The sequence below is a fragment of the Mauremys reevesii genome, linkage group 12 (genome assembly GCF_016161935.1).
Source record: "Mauremys reevesii isolate NIE-2019 linkage group 12, ASM1616193v1, whole genome shotgun sequence".
In the NCBI taxonomy this organism is placed as follows: Eukaryota; Metazoa; Chordata; order Testudines; family Geoemydidae; genus Mauremys; species Mauremys reevesii.
In genome coordinates, this window is record NC_052634.1 from 44,831,152 (window position 1) to 44,850,436 (window position 19,285).

The 19,285-nt window shown below is 51.1% G+C and overlaps 1 long non-coding RNA gene and 1 pseudogene across 1 annotated transcript; both read right to left on the bottom strand.

Annotated features, from left to right (window-relative positions):
* Positions 1-19,285, bottom strand: part of LOC120375436 — a 648,226-nt pseudogene that overhangs the window by 450,029 nt on the left and 178,912 nt on the right.
* On the bottom strand, positions 6,235-10,442 carry LOC120375440. Its single transcript, XR_005586548.1, has 3 exons — positions 10,392-10,442; positions 8,148-8,274; positions 6,235-6,356 (listed from the first exon to the last, which is right to left on the bottom strand). It is a non-coding gene; the product is annotated as an uncharacterized LOC120375440 (long non-coding RNA).

Genomic DNA, 19,285 nt, shown 5'->3' on the forward strand with positions numbered 1-19,285 from the left:
CAAGGACACCTACATGCGTAAAATAAATGAAAGCCTAATAAACCAAGGCACAGACCAGAAACTCCAAGGTCAGATAAAGTTTGATATGGAAGTTATAAACGCATGGGGGACTGGAAACTCCAATTTCAGATCCCTTGTTGAATCCACCTCCATTGACATCCTCTCTTCCTTCCTAACAAAAAGCACCTGAGCCGAAGAATAGATGGAACAAAATGGCCACAAACAAAAAGAGAGGAAAGAAAAAGGCTTGGATGAAAAAGAAGGGGAGCAGCACAAAAAGGAACCTACAAAAGATACCCATATCTATTTGAAAATGACAGATGCAAGCTCGCCTCTATCATCCTTGATCCTGCTAGCAGAAGTCCTCCAGGTATACAAGGACAAATGGGAGACCCAAACACCCTTTGAAGGACTAGGCCAGTTCAGATCTCATGCTACTGCCGACAACTCTGCTTTCAACATCTTAATTTTGTGTAAAGAAATCATTAAGAACATGAGAGATGAACAGGAACTCAGCTCCAGGACCTGACAAGGTCAGTTTGAGGGACTTAGACCTTGAAGGCCACATGCTGGTTGGACTATTCAACACATAGTTGATTACAGGTTTAATACCTGATGGTATAAAATAATGCCGTTCCTATTGATCCTGAAAACAGAAGACTCCGAGGTGCTGAAAGATCTGGGAAATTGGAAGCCTCTTACCATCGGATGGGTCTACAGTGCTACAGCTTTTCCCAAGAATACTAATGAACAGATTGACAAAAGCATGCCCATTAAATGCACATCAAAGAGGATTTATCGCTGCACCAGGCTGCTCGGAGAACCTCAACATTCTCCATACCATAACAAAGCAAGCCAAAAAGAACAAAAGCCACTAGGAGTTGTGTTCATAGACAAAACGTGTCTCAGTATCCCACGACCATATTATGTGAGTACTACGGGAAAGGGGCCTGGATCAGCACATTGTTGACATAATTTGTGACTCCTATAAGAACATCCATACCCGCATGGAAGTAGGGAAGGAGTTCAGCCCAGCCATTGAAATAAAAACTGGCATACAACAAGGAGACCCTATGTCACCACTGCTATTCAATTTCGCACTAGATCCTCTAATCTCAGCATTAGAGAAGGCTGGTCTGGGATTCCCATATGGGACACAAAAGATTACAACACTTGTCTTTGCAGAGGATCTAGTCATGCTAAGTGACACTTGAGAAGGTATGAATGCAAACATCGAAATACTAGAAGCCTTCTGCAGGCTGTCTGGTCTGGTCTCAAAGTGCAAGCTGTGAAAGTAGAATTAATTATATTACAAAAATAGATAGGATTAAAGAAATGCTGTCTGTACCTTTAAGGAAAATCGCTGGAATGCTGGAGTCCAGGTGTCAGGAATACAGACATTAACATAGAACAATTGCACTGTTTAAGGGCAATTGGTGAAGCATTAGCCTTAGATCCGTAGGAGTTAGTAAGGAAGTAGGATATGCATGCTATGCCCCAGGTGAATTTTGCTGTTTTTCTTTCTTTGTCCCTTTGTTTGATTCCCGCTCTTTTATCATCTGTATAAATAAGACTGTTTGGGTCTTGCATGGCCACTCACATTATCTAAGTGTTATTGGCGGAGCGCTGCGCTAATAAAAACAGAGTGGTCTGACAAATTGTGAGTCTTGATTCTAACTTTGACAAAGCTAAGAAATGCTACGGATTCTTCCTGAGCCCAACTGATGACTCATTTACTGTCAATAACTGTGAAGCCTGGAAAATCAACAAGGATGGGCTGAATATGATCATACCGGGTGAGTCTGAGAAATACCTGGTACTTAAGGTTCACCCATGGATTGGGTTTTCCAAACCGGCATCATCAGAAAAGCTTGACACTTGGCTTGAAAGAATAATTAATAAAGTCCCACTAAGACCTTCACAAAAATGGATTATGCTAAACACATTTACAGTACCGAGGATCATTTATCTAGCTGAGTACACCAATTGTAAAAAGACCTTACTATCTTCCCTGGATGACAACATTAGGAATGCTGTGAATCAGTAGCTCCATCTACCAACAGACACCTGTAATAGCTTCATTTATGCCAGATCCAGAGATGGTGGACTGGGAGTGATGAAACTCGCTTGTTTCGTCCCTTCTATTCAGGCAAGGTGGTTACACAGAATTGCATATTTGGAAGATAAAATAATTCAGTGTATTGCATTGGCAAGCAATATAGAAGAAGAATTTCAAAATCTCTGGGTGGCTGCCAGTGAGGAATGAGGAAGAGATAACTGTGATAACACACCCAGTCTTTGACTACAGACTACCACATCATGTCTTGGAACTTCTCAACGAGTGGGAGAAACTGGCTCCTAATAATACATTTTTTATACACACACACACACAGGAGAGATGCAGAATTATCCCAGTGGAAAAATCTACCATGCTAAGGCAGTGGAGTTGAACACTTTTATGATGATTCAATCAGCAATGCTTGGTTGAAATTTCATTGTGGGTTCTCAGAACATCAATTTCTGACAGCCCTCAAACTCAGATCAAAGATGCATCCCACCATAGAATACCTAGGACGTGGCAAGCATAATCAAACTGTGAATTGCAGGCACTGCTCTGCCTCTTACGAATCGTTAGCTCACATTTTAGGACAATGTCCTGCAGTCCAGGGTACCTGCATACGAAGACATAAACTGTGATACACTGAAGCGGGAAGCCCGTGAATTGAAATGGGTGATTTATGAAGAACCTCACTTACACACTGCTGAGAATGTGAGGCATTTTAAAACAATGACAAATCAGATTAAAGAACTGACTGGGGCCAATGAAGTCAAATACTATGGTTTCCCTCTAGGAGCAAGAGGGAAATGGCTGAAGATCAATGCGAAAGTCCTTTCAGCCTGGGCATGCCAGAAAACCAACAAGGAAGAACTGCCAGGCTTTTTAGTCAAAGGGCTCTATTGTATTCCCTAGATATTATTAATACCTTTGTTAGCATGGGAGAGAATAAATAAAACCACTGTTGCATGAAGTTCTGTCCCTCATGTGCAGACTTTCCTTTCTCTTGACCGATCTGTTATTCAAACTATATACCCCCCACCTTCCATGGGAATCTTGTAAGGATTATAATAATTCATGACCACTCACACTGGACACGGCACCTGTCAGGCTCGGCTAGGCATGAGGGGCCAGTCCCTGATTGTCGCGCAAGAAATTTTTCTAAGTCCCCATTCAGCCACCAGGTCAACCCCAGTCCTGCAGTTTTGGGGGTTGTGGGCCCCCCATGGAGGAGGCTGCACACCTGCTATCCAGGCCGGCCAGGCCAGGCCTCACCTGGGGGACTGTTAGAGGATTTGGGGTGGCTCTATGGGCCAGCAGCTGGGCATAGAGGGTCCTAGCAATTCCAGGCGTGTCCGCCCCAGGGCCAGGGGTGCCTCCTGCAACCTCAGAGGCTGTGGGTCCCTGGTGGAGGAAGCTGGGGGGAGCTGGACACCCACTGCCCAGCCTGCTAGGCCAGGCCTTGCCAGGGTGGCTGCTGGAGGATTTGGGGTGGTTCTGCGAGCCAGTGGCTGGGTGCAGGGGGGAGTCAGAGCAACTGATACTGATCAGATCAAGCAGTTCTGCAGTGCTCCAAGCAGGACAGCGTTTGCTGTGTGGAGCCCCAATGGTCAGCTGGGAAGATGGGATGAGACTACTCCATGCTGAGCAAACAGGAAGGGGAATTTCAAAAATTCCTGGACCTTTAAAGGGGGAGGGGCGGAAGGTGTTTACCCGGCTGCAGGGCAGCGGAGTTGAAACTGCTGACTACAGGGGTCAGGACAGGCATTGAGAGACGCCTCCCAGAGGCCAACCAGAGCACTAAAATAAAGCACAGTGTCTACACTAGCACTTTGGTGACAAAACTTTTGCATAAAAACCCTTACGACTCCCATCAAAGTGGTTTTATCATGTCGCTGAAACTGAGGAGTTCCATCACCGAAAGCGGATTTGCACCTCTGTAGACAAGGCTTAGGTGCAGCATGGGAGAATGACATTTGTTATCTGGCCAATAGAAGTCAGTTTTATTGCCTTAAAATTTCAGAAAAAAAATTCAGACCCAAGCCATGTGCGGTGGGGAGACTGGTGGGGGTTTCTTTGGTTTTGTTTTCTCATTTTAAATGTCTTTGTTCATTTTGATGGGGAAAATGTTTGTAGAAAGCCAAGAAAAATTAAAAATGTGCACAGGAGTGAGCGGGTTTCTGAGCGCCAGGGTAGGGGTGGAGAGTTACATGCAGGGGGTTTAAGGGATAAACGAGAGGCTTTGCTGCAGCACAGAGAGATTTTGCAGTTTCATTTTTCCCAAGTGACAAGTTCCCTCATTGCCCCCTTGCTGCTGCTGCCCCAGCTCAGACCCCATGGTCACCCCTAGCTGTAGTTCAGTAGGCTCTCAAACCTTATTAGACATCAGAGAATCAACACAGGGAGCGACCCGATGACTGCTGTGAATGCGGACAATCCTTTGCTCGGCTCTCAATCCTTAGTAATCATCAGAGGATTCACACAAGGGAGAAACCCTATGGATGCTCCGGGTGTGGGAAACAGTTCTGTCAGAGCTCAGCCCTTATTTGTCATCCGAGAAGCTGCAAGGGAGTTAAAGACCATAAAAACCTTGTCTAGATTTTGTTTTCCTTTTGCTAATTCCCACATACTGAACTTTGAGGCACCATTTGTCACTGTGATGTCTCAACTCCCTCACCTGAGTTGTTTGCTTTTCACTTTTGCAGCTCACCTTTCCTTGGGATGAGTCCCACACTCTTTTTCATCACCTCCTTTGTGCTATGTCATGGAGGTGGGTGTCCCTCCAATAGGAATGTCCATCAGCTCCAGGGAGGGTGAACCAGGAGTGACTTTAACTAGGTACATGAAGGTGAAATGTACCTGGATCTTGAATGCACCAGGATTTGCCATGGAGTTAGCTAGCTTGAGTTCACTATCCTGATATAAAAGCAGAGATAAAAGTGTGGGGGGAAAAGGCAGCCTCCAGCTGCTATGATATTCCAGGCAGGACTGAATCTCCATTAGACAAAGCTTAAAGAACAGAATGACCGGAAGTCATTCCCATTTTTGCCCAGGCGCCCCCGGCCAACCTCAGCGAGGCCAGCCAGGAGCACTCACAGGATGATGATGATGGATAACAGTCATATTGCACTGTCTGCCATCGGGGAAGGGAAGGGGATGCTGCTGTGTAGCGCTGCAGCACCGCGTCTGCCAGCAGCATCCGGTGACATTGAAAAAAGGTGAGAAACGATTTGCCTCTCTTTTCTTTCACGGAAGGAGAGGCTGACGACATATACCCTGAACCACGCATGACAAAGTTTTTGACCCTTCAGGCTTCGGGAGCTCAGCCAAGAATGCAAATAGTTTTTGGAGAGTGCGGAACTGTGGGATAGCTCGAATCCTCAGTCCCCCCCCCTCCCTCCATGGGCGGCCATTTGATTCTTTGTCTTTCCGTTACGCTCGTCTCAGTTCCTTAAGTTTCACGCAGCACTGTGTTCAGTCTCTATTGTGGCCTCTGTCTATCATAGCTTTGGAGATTTTTTCAAATGCTTTGGCATTTTGTCTTTTGGAACGGAGTTCTGATAGAATAGATTCATCTCCCCATACAGAGATCAGCTTCAGTATCTCCTGACGGTCCATGCTGGAGCTCTTGTTTGATTCCGGGACTGCATGGTCACCTGTGCTGATCGGCGCTCCATGCTGGGCAACAGGAAATGAAATTCAAAAGTTCGTGGGGCTTTTCCTGTCTACCTGGCCAGTGCATCCGAGTTCAGATTGCTGTCCAGAGCGGTCACAATGGTGCACTGTGGGATAGCACTCGGAGGCCAATACTGTCGAATTGCGGCCACACTAACCCTAATTCGAAATGGCAATACCGATTTCAGCGCTACTCCCCTCGTCAGGGAGGAGTACAGATATTGATTTTAAGAGCCCTTTATATCGAAGTAAAGGGCTTCGTTGTGTGGACGGGTGCAGGGTTAATTCGGTTTAACGCTGCTAAATTCGAGATAAACTCGTAGTGTAGACCAGGCCCCACACTCAACACACATGTTATTTCTCTCTCCCCTGGGGATTCTCTGCTGGGCCGTGGTTTCCTTGAGAAGTCTGAGTTCTCCGATAATAAACAGAATAACCAACCTTCTGCATTGCCTGGTTTCCCTGCCACCTCTCTGGAATGTGCTGACTCTCACAGGCTTTTCCTGATCACAACTCCTGGACACACTCCCTTTGCATCTTTGCAATAGTGTGCCATGTGGTTCCACTTCCTCATCATCTTCCTGCTGAGAATTCTGCTCCATGGTCTCACTCACCAGCCCAGCACCTGCTGGGACACAGAAAGAAAAACCATCACAAACAGGAATGGAAAAGGGGAGAACAAACTGGAAGAACAGCTGGAGATGAAAAAAAATCAGGGACTGAAGTTCCCCAAACTCTTCCCCAAAGGGGAGAGAGGAAGAGATGAATTCTTCAGCCAGTTGCCACCCAAATACTCAGGCAGAACGAAGTGCAGGGAGGGAGCTACTGCCAGGAGTTAGTCAGAATGGATAGGAAGTAGGGCTGTCAATTCATTGCAGTTAAACCAGCCTGAGAAAGAGCCAGAATTTACCAATGTACATTGCCAAAGAGCCACAGCAATACATCAGCAGCACCCCCATAAGCTTCCTCCCCCAAGCTCCCAGCACCTCCCACCAACGGATCAGTGCCCCCCCACCCTCCCCACACCTCCCCCTCAGCGGGTTTGTGGCCTGCAGGAGGCTCTGGGGGGCCGGAGGAGGAGACAGGGCAGGGCCGGCGCAGGGAGGGGCAGGAAGGAGTGGAGTGGGTGCAGGGCCTGTAGCAGAGCCAGGGGTTGAGCAGTGAGCACCCCCAGCACATTGGAAAGTTGGCACCTGTAGCTCCAGCCCCAGAGTCGGTGCCTGTACAAGGAGCCGCATGTTAACTTCTGAAGAGCCGCATGTGGCTCCGGAGCCACAGGTTGGCCACCTCTGGTCTAGATAATACTTAGTCCTGCCATGAGTGTAGGGGACTGGACTAGGTGACCTCTCTAGGTCCCTTCCAGTCCTATGATTCTATAAACTACATTAAAGCACAGTTAAGGTTGCCTAGTGCTGCCTCTGCCCTTCCAGTATGTGGAGAGTGGTGAAAGTTAAACATCTGAGAACCAGTAAATGAAGAACTACCCACCACACCTGCAAAGGAAGCTTAGCTCTGCCCCTATTCCCTAACCTTGGGGCTAGCAAATGTCACTGGGAATAGGTCAGTAAGGGTGGAGCAACGGTTTACCAACTAACCGGGGAAATTTGGCACTTCCATCTCTTGAAGTCTGCAACTCAACACTGGATGCCTTTCTGGAAGATATTTTCATCAAAACACAAGCTATTCAGCTCACTACAATGGTAACTGGATGAAAGTGTATGGCTTGTATTATATGGAAGGTCAGACTAGATGACCTAATAGTATCTCCTGGCCTTAAAATGTACTGATCAATGATCAATAGAAGGAAGACTAAGAACATGCCATTATTTGTGTTGCGTCAGCTGTAGTTTTACATGAACAGTGGAGGGAACAGTTGGAGCAACTTGGCAGAGCTGGGACTGTGATAAGAAGAGAGGTGCGTGTGAATCTCGAAGGAACAGGTATTCCTCATGTCAGTGCTTAGTGTTGTAGGTTGTGTCAATGAAGGTGCACAAGGGTGTGTTCTTGTCACGAGGGTTGTCAGCATTCTGGTGGCATATGTGCTAATGGCCTCCAATACTCAATGAGGTAAGTGAAGGAATCCTGAGTGCGAGGGTAAAGGGGTGGTGACATTAGGAAAGTCTGAGATGGATAGTGAGCAGCAGACTCAGTGTTTGAGTGCAGGCCAAGCGCAGGTAGCTTCTGTTCCCTGCACTGGACCTAACCAAGTTTTGCCTTAGCAAAGAGAAGGTGTTGGGCTTTGTGTTATCCTGTTCCTGAGTGTTGTGTGGCGGGGGGCGGCGGCAAAGTGCTAGTAGGTCTCATTGGCCTGTTGGAGTGTTACTGAAACAGGGCAGAGTAGAGGTCGCATTGTGGGGTCTTGTGAACCTCAACTCTTCCTTCTCCTTCTAATAACCGAGGGGACAGGAATCCTTACCCAGCGAGGTCATGTTCTCATAGTTCTCCTTCATGACATCTCTGTGGACAGCTCTCTGAGCGGGGTCCAGCAGAGCCAACTCTTCTTCGGTGAAATACACAGCCACCTCCTCGAAGGCCATTGGCCCCTGAAAGAGCAAGAGCCCCTCACTCAGTACCTGCTGCCTACTGACAACCCCACTGCTCATAGGGGAGGGGCCAATCACTTGGAAGCTGTGGGAGGCAGGCAGGCAGCATAGTTCCACCCATACCCCATCACAGGACAGCAGCCAGGAAGCATCAAGGGGAGGGAAGACAAAGAGCACCCCCACTCCTCCCAGCAGAGAGAGGGGGCAGGAGTCTTCCCATTCCTCACTCACCTACTAGCCAGAGGCTGGGACAGGAGATGGAGCCCGCAGCAGGGTCCAGGGACAGCTCCCTGGTGTGAATGGCAACACCCTCCTCATTGCCAGCAGCCGGATGGGAGGGGATGGGGTGTCTCCCCTGGCCTCACTGGTGGGTGCCCCTTTAGATCTCACAGCTGCCTCTGGCTAGTAGGTTCAGGCTCCAGTACTGAAGTCTGGTAAGTTTCCCTAGCCCCATACGGGGGGGGGGGTGTTTCCTGCTTGACTAGTTAGGGAATTCCCACCCACAAACCATAGGGGGCTGGTGCTGGGATCTAGGCACCACAGTAAACAAATCTCGGCAGATTTATCACACCCTGTCCCCTCCCTTCCTCCACCTTGTGGCTTTCCTGCCCCCTCCCGCTTCCAGACCAGCCCCCTCGGACGTGCCCACTGTGACGTTACTGACATGAACTGTGACCGTATAGATCACCGCTGCAACCAGGGGCCTATGGCTGCACCAGGTCTTGTACAGGGGAGGCCCAGTGGGGTGTCTACGGAAAGGTTGTAGTTTGCTGGTTATGATTATGCTGCCTGTATGTGTGTATCATTTTTGTATTTGAAGTTATGAATATTGGCCATGCACTTGTATCTCAATGTGTTTCATCCTAAGTAGCCTCAGTGAAGCGTTTGGTCAGTTTCTTGAGAACGGGCACTCAGGCCTTGGCTACACTTGCGAGTTATAGTGCAATAAAGCCGCCCACAGCGCTGTAACTCACTCCCCGTCCACACTGGCAAGGCACATGCAGCGCTGCATCTCCATGGCTACAGCGCTGCAGGTACTCCGCCTCCCCGAGAGGAATAACAGCTGCTGCGGAGTGGCTGAGACGCTGCCGCTCCAGTGTAAACAGGGAGTAACCTTATTACGCAGTGATTGACCTCCAGAAACTCCCCATAATCCTTTTAAGTGAAGGTTCCTCTCCTTGTTTTGTTGTGATGCCTCTCTTTGTTTTGTTGTGAACTCCGGGCTCCGGGAGCTGCTTGTCAAAAAACCAAACAGCTCCTGTTTGCTGTGAATGAGTAGAGGGAGGCAGGGGGGCTCCCTTTGGAACGCCCACAGCTAATGTTTGCTTGAAGAGAGAGGCAGCGCGGGGGAGGAGGGAAGGGGGTTGGAGGGAAGCTGCTTATCTGGTCTGTGAGAAAAAAACAAACAGCTGCTGTTTGCTTTCAGTGAGAGAGGGGTGGAGGAGGGAGGGGGTCGGAACTTGCAAGGCAGGGTGCTGACACTCTCAGCAGTCCAAAACCCCACTCTCTCCCACCACGCTCCCTCTCACACTCCACCCACCCCCCTTTTGAAAAGCACATTGCAGCCACTTGAATGCTGGGATAGCTGCCCATAATGCACCGCTCCCAATGCCGCTGCAAATGTGGCCACACCAGTGTGCTGTCAGCTGTCCGTGTGGACAGACTGCAGCGCTTTCCCTACTCAGCTGTACGAAGGCAGGTTTAACTCCCAGTGCTGTACAGCTGCAAGTGTAGCCATACCCTGAGTGTCTGTGTGAGAAGTAACCCTGGACCAGCAGCCCTGACTCCAGCAGCCTGCCTCTCACACCCCAAGCACATTCTGGTTTGGGGGGAGTAGGCTCAGTGTTTGTAGAGAAGGGCAGGGGTAGGAACCTTCTGTTCATTATGCCGGACCTAACCCCCAGTTTCACTTGAGCAAACACAGGCTATTTGACACTGTGCAATACTGCTCCTGTGCTCTGTTCCCAAAGTGTTCTGCAGTGGGGGGGAAGGGAGGGTCCTCTGTGGCATATTGGGGTGATGCTGAAACAGGCCGGAGCAGAGGTAGCATTGCGGGGCTGGCATGAACCTTATCTCTTAATTTCCCTACCAAGGAGGAAGGAGATTGGAATCCTTACCCAGCAAGGTCACGTCTCCTGCATGACGTCTCTGCAGAGGGCTCTCTGAGCAGGGTCCAGCAGAGCCCACTCTTCCCTGGTGAAATAACAGCCACCTCCTCATAAGTCACTGGCCTCTGAAAGAGCAAGAGTCCAACACTCAGTACCTGCTGCCCCACTCACAGCCCCACTATTTGTGGGGCAGAGGAGCCCATCAAAGGGAAGCTCTGGGTGGACTGCAGTCAACAGAGTCCAACCCCCACCCTGCTCAGAGCATCCAGGAAACACCAGGGTGAGGGGGATGAAGAAAGAGCCCCTTATCTCTCCCAGCAGATCCATCACACACCTACTAGCCACAGACCGATACAGGAGATGGAGCCCCTAGCCGGGTCCAAGAAGAGTTCCCTGGTAGGAAGCCCAACACCCTCCCCATTGTGAGGAGCTGAATATGACGGGAGGAATCTCCCTAAGCCTGACTGGTGGGTGCCCCTTCATATCTCACAGCAGCCGCTGGTTAGTCAGGTCAGGCTCCAGCACTGGGAGTCTGGTCAGTTTTCCTAGCTCCGTGTAGGTGGGTTATTTTCTGTTTAACCAATTAGGGCATTTCCACCTCCGAACCTTATGGGTCTGTTCCCAGAATCTAGGCTCCTTATTAAACAACTCCCAGCAGGTTTGCCACACTCTGTCCTCCTCCCTTTCCCACCCTGTGCATTTCCTGCCCCGCTCCAACCTCCAAACCAGACTGTGCAAACCTTCCCATCTCCAGTGTATTTGCTGTCCCTCTCCCTCCTCCAGGAACCCACCAGCCGCCCCCCGATAATCCCTACCTGAACAGGCTCCTCTGCAGCCATTTCTCTCCCCTGTCCCATGGGAGTATGGGATGAGCTGGAGTGAAACATGGACGTCATTCTGCAGCCTGGGAGGGTGAGAAGGGCAGTTGTGGGGGTTACAGAACAGGCTTTAGTTAATTTCACACCATGATTCCCCCAGGCCCTTTCCCGGCAGACAGACATCCTAGATTCTGCCATCCTGGGAAATGCTCAATCTCTTTATTACAGTGTAGACCTGGCCCCTCCTGTCAGGCTAAGCCTAGAGAGAGATTTTTAACCTCCCTTCTCCCTCCCCCCATCCCATAACAAAGTCTCTGAACACAAGGCTAGAAAAGAGCAGAACCCAAGGAGTCACTGTGGGGGATTCCCTTGGACACTGACCTCATGGCAGCCACACACCAGCAGGAGGGATATGGAGTCAGGAACTGGATTTTCCTCTGTCTGATCCTCATCTTTTCCACAGGAAAGTGACTGTATCCAGGGTGCAGTAATACACCTGCCTGGGCAGATAACAGATCTGGAAATCTCTCTCACAACTCCTTCGCTCCCATGGCCACTTTCTCTCTCTTTCCCCTTCTCTCTCCTTTTCCCTGTCCCCTCTCCCTGCCCGTCTGGTAGGAAAGTCCCATTCCTGGGTAGTTTGCTCCCCCATGGCTGGATTTGCTCCTGCAATTGCTAATGGGAGGAGAAATGACCGGGGGGGGGGCGCTATTTGTGTGGTCTCATTTTAAGGCCAGACCCAGCATTTTCCCTTTGTTTCCTTCAGTTACTTGGAATGTTTGGCTCAGAACTTAGTACTAACAGGGCTACTCTAGGGGGCTAGGACCAGCTGCAGAAAGTCATCCCCTGAGCCAGGCAGAGAAGCTTTAATTAAGGTCACTTCCCAGCACAGAACCCCCACTGGGGGAGCAGCAGCTGCTAAGCCTGGTCTCCCAGATCACAATGGAGGCTGCAGCATCCGACCCAGGAAGCTGATCCCCAATATCCTGAGTAGAGAGGGACAGAGCGTTTGAGCAGCTTCCCTCCTTTAACTCTCTGGGGAGGGCAGCTAATGAGAGCCCCTCCTCACAGGGAGAATTGCTGATCTCATTTGCCCCACTGTCCATCCGGAGTCACTCCTTGTCTTTCCATGCAGTGACGCTGGATTAACAATGGCCTCAATGAAACCAGAATTCAGAAAGAATGAGTCCAGAACGCTGTGGAAGAGACCATTGTGTGGCATTTCTAGCCCCCTTCCCAACTCCCTCACCCCCCAGATCTAGGACAAGGACTGGGGGCACCAATTTTCCAAATGGAACTGAAGTTCCTGCAGTTTTCAAAAGAGGAGAAAAGCAAGATCTGTGATTTCACACTAACAGTGTCTGATAAGTGGACAGAAAGTTATCACAGTGATGGGGCATGTGACTAGGGAATGCCCGGCAGTGTCTGGAGCCAGGACTCTGGCACAAGTTGATCAGAGAGAAGGATCATGGTTAGCAGCAGTTCCCAGAGCCCCCAGCCAGGGGCTCCAGCCAGACCCCAAACAGGGTCCCATCTGGGATGCAGCCCCCCTGAGTCCCTTGCCAGGGGCCCCAGATACCCCTCAAAGCCCCACCGGGCAGGGAATCCCCACCAGACCATGGCTGCCAGGCTGGGAATCCCAAAGAGTTTCCCCCACCAAGAGCCCCCAGCAGCCAGGGACACCCCCCGCCCCCAAGGGAACCCTCCACTGGGAACTCAGTCCCTCACTGTCTGCCTAGGAGCAACCCCCCTCCCCCCCGCCCAGCAGGATCTGCCATGCCATTTGTCTGGGGCCCCCTGATGCTTTACAGTGGGACCCCTCACTCTGCTTGCCTGGCATCTCCTGATCTAGTGCCAGGGATCCCCCCCCCCCCCAGCTCTGTCCCCTGAGCATGGCAACGATCCCAGGAGCCAGCAGGGGAAGCCCCCACAGAGCCCCTGGCACAGCATCAGGCTCCCTCTAACCCCCTGTCCCGCCTCCCCAAGAGACGCCCACCCCGGCTGTTCTGCAGCCAACAGACCCCCAGCGATACCCACCTCCAGGACCCAAAGCCTCAGGGCTGGGCACTTCAGAACCACCCCCCGAAACCCCAAACCTCCAGAACGCACCAGCCTGACTAGGGCACCCCCTGCCCAGTCACCCAGAGGCCTCCCCCTCCCACAATGTCCCTTCAGCTCCAGCTGCAATCTCCCCACACAGACACCCCATCCCCTACCCCAGGAACAGTTACCTCACTGTGTCTGCTAAGTGGATAGAAAGTTATCACTGCCCCCTGCTGGCCAGTCACCCGGGCAGAGGGATCCCTGGGCGGTGCTGCTTTAACAGGAGATGGGAAGGGCAAGAAAGGTCCATGGCCCGTCACTAGCTAATAGTGGCCACAGCTTCGCACTGCGGGAATCGACCCCTCACAGAGACCCTTTGCCATGGGGAGCCGAGAGAGCGGATCATGGGGGGGGGGGGCGAATCTCCCCGGATGTTACAGCCCGAGCGAGACCCCGAGAGAGAAACGGGGCAGAACCGGAGAGACTCTGTGCCGGGGGGGGGGGCGAGAGGCGCAAACAGGGACACCGGCTCACACGGAAGCGGCAGCAGCAGCAGCAGCTTTGTTCTCCCGCCCGCAGCAGGGCTCGCACGGAGCATGCGCAGTTTCAGCTGCTGACCCCTCCCTTACCTGGGCTGGAGAGGGCGGACGCGCCCCCGGGGCAGGCTGGGAGATGTAGTTCCAGACTCTCCCTGGAGCGGAAGTGACGTCAGCGAGGGAGGCGGAGCCAGAGGGTGAACGCGCGCGGATCGCTGCGGTTCTGCCGGGCTCGTGCGGGGCCGTTGGAGCCTCTCCCGGGCCGGAGAAGGGTTTGTGCCGCTGGGGCTCTGGGCATGCGCAGATCGCGGCGGGAGAGACCTTCATTAACCCCCCCCCGGCCCGGCCCGGCCCCGCCCCCGCTGCGGAGCTGCAGCCTCCAGGTCCCGGCGCGAGCCCGGGGGCGGGGCCGGGCGGTGACTCCGCCCCAGTGTCGGGGCGGTGGGGGTCCCGGGGCTGGGAAAGGGGCGGGGAAGTGTCGGTGCAGCCCGGACAAGGCCGGGGAGCCAGTGACCCCGGGAGCAGGAGAGAAAGGGGGCTGAGACCCCTCGGATTTACCGCTGCCCCCTCCGTGGGGACCCCGCCCCCTTTCTCCCTAGAGAGCCACAAGCAGCCCCCAGGGTGACCCCCCCTCCCCCAACCCCTGAGAAGTTCCCTGTCCCCCCCCCCGCGGTTGTGCCCCATGTTCGCTCCCCGTCGCCCGGGTCCAGCGCTCCCGGGGGCTGGGGGGGCTCTGGGGGTGTCTGGGGCCCTGGCCAGGGACTCTGGGGACTGGGGGCCAGGGAAGATCTGGCAGGACCCTGGCTGGGGCTGTGGGGGTGTCTGGGGCCCCGGCTGTGGGGTCTGGGCTCTGGGCACTGGGGGCTGCTGCTAACCCTGATCCTGCTCCCGGATCAGTTTGTGCCACAATCCTGGCTCCAAGCGCAGCCAGGCAGCCCCCAGCCAGGCCCCCTCACCCTGGTAACTTTCTATCGACTTACCAAACACTGTCAGGTGAAATCACAGATTTTGCTTTTCTCCCCTCTTGAAAACTGCAGGAACTTCTGGTCCCGCAGGGAATATTCATCCCCCCCCCCCAAGTCCTTGTCCTAGATCTGGGGGGTGGGAAGGGGGCTAGAAATGCCACACAATGGTCTCTTCCACAGCATTCTGAACTCCTTCCTGAAATCTGGTTTCATTGAGACCATTGTTAATCCAGAGTCACTGCATGGAAAGACAAGGAGTGACTCCAGATGGACAGTGGGGCAAATGAGATCAGCAATTCTCCCTGTGAGGAGGGGTTCTCATTAGCTGCTCTCCCCAGAGAGCTAAAGGAGCGAAGCTGCTCAAACGCTCTGTCCCTCTCTGCTCAGGACATTGGGGTTCAGCTTCCTGGGTCAGACGCTGCAGCCTCCATTGTGATCTGGGAGACCAGGCTTAGCAGCTGCTGCTCCCCCAGCGGGGGCTCTCTGCTGGGATGTGACCTTAATTAAAGCTGCTTCTCTGCCCTGCCCAGGGGATGACTTTCTCCAGCTGCTACTAACCCCTTGGGGCAGCCCTGGGCTCTGTTAATACAAATTCTACCAGACTCCAGGTAACAGACAGACCTCAGGGAAAGTGCTGGGGACTGGCAAGAAAGTGACTCTGCACAAACAGCCCCTCGTCATTTCTCTTCCCATTAGCAATTGCCAGAAGCAAATCCAGCCATGGGAGAGCAAAGCCCCCAGGAATGGGACTGTCCCAGCCAGAGGAGCAGGGAGAGAGGATAGGGGAAGGAGAGACTGAAAGGGACAGTGGGAGAAATGAGTGGGCGGGGGAAGAGATTTCCAGCTCTCTAGTCCACCCAGACACATGTATTGCAGCATCCCTGGGCAGAACCACTTTCCAGTGAAACAAGCAAAGGATCAGACAGAGGAAAAGCCAGTTCCTGACTCTATATTCCCCCTGCTGGGGTGTGACTGCTGGGGGGGTCAGTGTCTGAGGGAATCCCGCACAGTGACTCCTTTGGTTCTGCTCTTTTCTAGCCTTGTGTTCAGAGACTTTATTATGGGATGGAGGGAGGGAGAAGGAAGGTTAAAAATCTCTCTGTGGGTTTAGCCCGGCAGGAGGGGCCAGCTCCATGCTGTAATAAAGAGATTGAGCATTTTCCCAGGATGGCAGAATCTAGGATGTCTGTCTGCAGGGAAAGGGCCTGGGGGAATTGTCCTGTGAAATTAACTAAAGCCTGTTCTGTAACCCCCACAACTGCCCTTCTCACCCTCCCAGGCTGCAGAATGACGTCCGTGTTTCACTCCAGCTCATCCCATCCTGCCATGGGACAGGGGAGAGAAATGGCTGCAGAGGAGCCTGTTCAGGTAGGGATTATCGGGGGGTAGCTGGTGGGTTCCTGCAGGAGGGAGAGGGACAGCAACAGCAAATACACCGGAGATGGGAAGATTTGCACAGTCTGGTTTGGAGCAGGACAGGAAATGCACAAGGTGGGGAAGGGAGGAGGACAGCTTGTGACATTCCTGCTGGGGGGAGTTTAATGAGTGGCCCAGATTCTAGTAACAGACCCATGAGATTAGGAGGTGGAAATACCCTAATTTGTGAAACAGAAAATAACCCTCCTACATGGGGCTAGGAAAACTGACCAGACTCCCAGTGCTGGAGCCTGACCCGACTAACCAGCGGCTGCTGTGAGATATGAAGGGGGCACCCACCAGTGAGGTTTAGGGGAGATTCCCCTCCCTTCATATCCAGCTCCTCACAATGAGGAGGGTGTTGGGCTTCCTACGAGGGAGCTCTCCCTGGTCCCTGCTAAGGGCTCCATCTCCTGTATCAGTCTGTGGCTAGTAGGCGTGTGATGGATCTGCTGGGAGAGACAAGGGGCTCTGTATTCATCCCCTTAACCTGGTGTTTCCAGGATGCTCTGAGTGGGGTGGAGGTGGGATTCTGACTGTGATCTGCCCAGAGCTTGCATTTGATTGACTTCTCTCCCCCACAAATAGTGGGAGTGGGGCATCAGGTACTGAGTGTTAGACCCTTGCTCTTTCAGGGGCCATTGACCTTCGAGGAGGTGGTTGTGTATTTCTCCAGGGAAGAGTGGGCTCTGCTGGACCCTGCTCAGAGAGCCCTCTACAGAGAGGTCATGCAGGAGAACTATGAGAATGTGACCTTGCTGGGTAAGGATTCCTGTCCCCTCAGTTCTTGGAAGGGGAAATGAAGAGATACGGTTCATGCCAGCCCCACAATGCTACCTCTGCTGTGCCCTGTCTCTGCATCACCCCAATATGCCAGTGACCCACACACTGCCACAGACCCTCCCCTACTGCAGAACACAGGAACAGTATTGCACAGTGTCAAATATCTCCTGTTTGCACAAGTAAACTTTGAGATGCGGCGACCACATCTGCACGCAGTGTTATGCTCCTACAAAGCGCACAGGATCTTTGTAGAGGAAGGTAATGTCGAAGAAAAACTCAGTTCTCACTTTTTTGTTTGGGTGCAGCAAAATCAAATTCTTTATTATTTCTCCAGTAATTACCATGGAGGGAGAGAGTGCCATAGGACACAGGGTCCTGGACAGGTCTCTCAACTGGTAAACAATCACAGCAAGCCTTTATACCTTTTACAGACAATTTCTAGCAATAATACAGACAGTAAAAAGCAACAAATACATTTTGTTTATACATAAGCTTTTCTGCTATCTCACTAGAAAAACAAGACTGCAAGACTGCATATTGCAAGGTCGTAATAACTTTCACACAATTCACTCTGTCTTACATTATCTTGCTTCCTCACGTCACCAGGGTCACAGTTAACCTAACTGCTAACTAACATTCATTAAGATCTCTTCAAAACCTTGTTAATTATTTACTGGCTTCCACAACAACAACAACAATAATATAATCCTAAACTAACTAACAACACCACATATAATAACAATCCTATAGGAATAATATAATGGGGCTGTTTTACAATCGTGAACACAAAGCACAAAACATCATACCTAGTACATAAAGTAAACACTCTATAAGCTGTATGAAAGGCATTCCTTCCAGCTTAATATATATTCTAAAGCATGGGAAGTTGCCCTTGCAATTCAGAGATTCTTTGAACCTTTGGTAACAATGAAAGCAAATTTTGAAACCGATCAGGTACTATTCTAGTCCAATTAAAATATACCTGAAATCTAAGAGCTACATGTAACATTCTATCTGCAGGCCAGGAAATGATAGGATTGCCTGCAGCAGTGGTAAGATCAATATGCATATCTTGTAAAGTGGTGGCATTAACGCACACACAGCTATTATTAGCTTGAAAAAAATGGGTGTCCCATCAGGGTAGTTCCTTGACCTCCACCCTCTCAACAAATATTGTCATAAACAGTGACAACTTCCCCTAGCTTCAGTTTATAGATACACTGAGCTGTGGTGGTTCTAACGGCCAAAATGTCCATTGACTCTCTATTCTTATCCAAAATGTCAGGTGTCATTCTAGGGGTACTGTCTAGAAATCAATTGGAGATACCAGGTGGTCTAATTTCCCCAGATGTCTCGGTAAACAATTACAGTCCCACATGCATCCTCCCCATGGACCCAGCAGGATTCGGTATGTGGGAGCCCACACCCACCCTAACCGGTCCATATGCTTGGAAGGAGCACTGGGAATGTCCACACTTCCATCCAGAAAGTGTCCAAGTATGTCTTCATGACCACAGATCAGATGGTACTCCTGACGTGTCTGGAAGGGCAGTGGGCCAAGTCTAGTCCAGATCCCACTGCAATACCTTCCCAGCCTCAGTGATATTCAATACCATCTCTGTCAGTAACTTCTGGGTCATAGAACTAAGGGTGGAAATTACATGTAACTCAGCAACTCCAGCCTGTACTGAAGATAGCTGAGCTTCAAAAATAAGACTAGTGGCCTTTTCTAGTTGCCCCAATCTCTTATCATGTTCTTGGCCTGGAAGAGTAGTCCAAATGGCTACTACACTATTGGCCAGATGAAATAACCCAGCCCACAGGGATCTGGTCAATTCCCTTTTTGTCCAGAGGAAATAACCCAGGCCTTTTGTTGTGCTAATCTAATGGCAGCCCCTTGTGAGCAATCTGGGTATGTAGAAAACTGGATAAGGGCAATGTCAGTTAAAATCCAATTAGGAGGGCAATACATACTGAAGGATTTATCCAAAACACAGGGCACAGCCTGTAGAATAAACCCCAAAATCCAATTAATACCACAGCCCCAAGCATGGGTCCCACAAATTTCCTCCTGCCAGTGTACAATTCTTTGTTTCTTCACCAGGGTCAGTTCTCAATGTCCTTTTCAGTCAGGAATTCCTGGACTTTGGCAATGTCAGTGGAGTGAGTGTTTCTTCTTCTTTCCCAAAACAATCGAGGTTTAGCATCCTACAGGGAGAGGTTTCCAGCACATATCACCCTGTAATAGCTGTGCTTTTTCTAGAAAAGTCTAAAGGCACAGTTGGTCTGTCAGTGGACAAGGGAGCTTTTTCCCTGCTGTCCAGAAGCACAGTAGAACTAGA